We start from the raw sequence: 2,835 nt of genomic DNA, 5'->3' as shown, positions 1-2,835 counted from the left end.
CCCTTCATAGGGATATCAGCTTTTCTGGCAAGGAATTGACAGAGACATCTGATTCTTCTGGGGCTGCCATGGCAGAGGTCTGGGTTCCTGTCTGTAAGCTTAATAGGTGCCAACCAGTTGGGGCATTTGTTCTGGCTGTGTTGTTTGTGGCTATGTAGTATCCAAAGCTAGTCCTGTGGCTCTGTCTTAGATTCTTTGAGGTAGCCAGTTTGCTTTAATAAATACTATCCTGCTACAAGTAGCTAGAGTGGATTCAGTTGTCTATAACTAAGGACACTGACCTGTATAGGAAATAATATGGGATAGTGTATAGGCAGTTTCCTATATTGTGATGAGTAAAAAAGGTTTGTAAGCTGTGATGAATAATAAATGTAATTTTTTCCCTCCATCTTTATTTTTTTTTAATGTTACATTCAAAAAATAAAAGAGGCCCCCATATACCCCCACTCCCCTCACCCCATTCTGCCCACATTCACAACCTCTTTCATCATCATGGGACATTCATTGCATTTGGTGAATACATTTTGGAGCACTGCTGCACCAGATGGATAATGGTTTATGTTGTAGTTTACACTCTCCCCCAGTCCACCCAGTGGGCCATGGCAGAACACACAATGTCCAGCATCTGTCTCTGAAGTACCACCCAGGACAACTCCAAGTCCCAAAAAAGCCCCCACATCATATCTTTTCTTCCTTCTCCCTACCCTCAGCAGCTACCATGACCACTTTCTCCACATCAATGCTACAATTTCTTCCATTACTAATCACAATAGTTCCATAGTAGAATATCAGTAAGTCCACTCTAATCCATTCTCTATTCCTCCATCCTGTGGACCCTGGGATGGTTATGTCCACTCCACCTTTATATTGAGAAGAGGCTTAGATTCTACATGGATGATGGATGCATTTCTCCTGCTTGCAGTTGTAGGCACTCTTGGCTCCCTGGTGTGGTGATTGACCTTCTTCACCTCCCTGTTAGCTGGCTGGGGTAAGTCCAATAAACCAGAGGGTAGAAGTTGCAAGTCTGCTGAGGCCTGGCTGTCACATGGACAGTCCAGAGATTCAGGTCTCCTGAGTATACGCCAATCCCAGTCCCAACCACAGATCTAGTAAAAGTGACAGAAGAGGCATGTATAGAAAGGTCACATCTGAGTCCAACTCCAGAACACAAACTCCACTCAGGAACACTCAGGAACACAAACTCCAAAGTAGGGCCAACTGACATGGCACTGAACTCCAGAGCCATCTGCCATGACCATAGAACCTGTTAGGCTCTGTAGCCCTCAGGAGCACCAGTACTTGGGATTGTATCTACTTTGGCTGTCTCAGGGACCCTGCTGAGGTGTGCATAAGTGCAACCCCTCTGATGACCTCCCGACTCTTTTTTGGAGACTCACAGCCATATAAACTCATTTGTCCTTTAAATGTCATTTTATTAATAGCTGACTATGTTCCAGCTACCTATTTAACTCTCCTCTTGGATATCTCAAAGATACCACAAACTCAACATGTCCCAACAAGTAACTCCAGATCTTTCCCATCTAACCTTGATCTTACAGTATTGGGTTATGCAATCCAGGAACAGAAGGCTTGTAGACATTCCCTTCAGCACACACATTCATTCCATAACCGGGTTCCATCTTCCCCCTAATTTTCTGTGGATTTTGTCCACTTTTCGATATTTCTTGAGTCACCTTCCTACTCCAGCCTGCCAAGGTCTTGCTCCTGAACTACTAAATTAGGCTTTTAACTGATCTAACTGCATCCTCTCTGGACTTTCCCTAATCTGGTTCTCACAAACTTGCCACAGTTTTCTGCATGAAGTATTATAATATTCCCCTCTGATTAAAACCCTTCAGTGACTTCACATTGCTTTTGGGATAAAGACAAACTCAATAACTCACCCCTGCAGCGTCTGGCACTTACCCTCCTCTGCAGACACATCACCCTGTCCCTTGATCCCGACCTGTCCCTCTTCGTGCACACTCCTCAGCCTTCGCACAAGCTGTTTCCTCTTCCTGAGATGGTTTTCCCCTGAGATCCTTCTGTTCTCAGCTTCAGCACAATTTCCTACTTGATTAGGGTCAGGAAACCATCCTTTTACGGCATTAATTACAGTGCCAAATTTTAATGTATTTGTTATTACTTGGTTAATGTTTATATAAATCCACTAGACTATATGTTCGATGAAAAAAGGCACAAGGTCTGATTTTGTCCCTGATTTTGTCAAACCTGAAAAGTACGCACTTTCCAATTTTACTGACAGGTCACACAAGCAGTAAGTGCAAGAGGTGGGATTCACGTCCAGGTATAGCTGATCCAAAGTCTGAATTTCTCCCACTTCACCATACTGATAGCCTCTATTAAATGAGGCAGTGTATGTGGGAGGACTGAAAACATTATTTGGTGTTGGGTATTTTTTATCATTATTGTCTAGGCTAGGAGAAAGAACAAAGGGCAGTATAGCTGCCCAGCATCAATATAAAACACAAATGATGAAGTGAAATATCTAGCACATCCCTGTTTACACAGCACCACACTGTCAGCATACTTACATTTTGGTTTGGTTGGCAGTCTCAGGAATTTAGTGTTTTATTAGTTGCCTTCTGATAGCAACCATTCAAAACACAATTCATCTTGATTATTAATGCCTTTCGAATATTTCCACAATAAATACAGCATTCCGATCTGAACCAGATAAAACTAAGACTTTATTCAACTTTCCCCATCTCAGAAACACATAAGTCATCAAGGATATAATGTTAGAGACAAAGAACAAAGGGGTAGGAAGATGAGTACAGACAGAACCAACTCATCATTTTTTTTATCTCTGAG

This window comes from Dasypus novemcinctus, chromosome 9 (assembly GCF_030445035.2).
Source record: "Dasypus novemcinctus isolate mDasNov1 chromosome 9, mDasNov1.1.hap2, whole genome shotgun sequence".
In the NCBI taxonomy this organism is placed as follows: domain Eukaryota; kingdom Metazoa; phylum Chordata; class Mammalia; order Cingulata; family Dasypodidae; genus Dasypus; species Dasypus novemcinctus.
Note: the sequence above shows the minus strand (reverse complement) of the source record.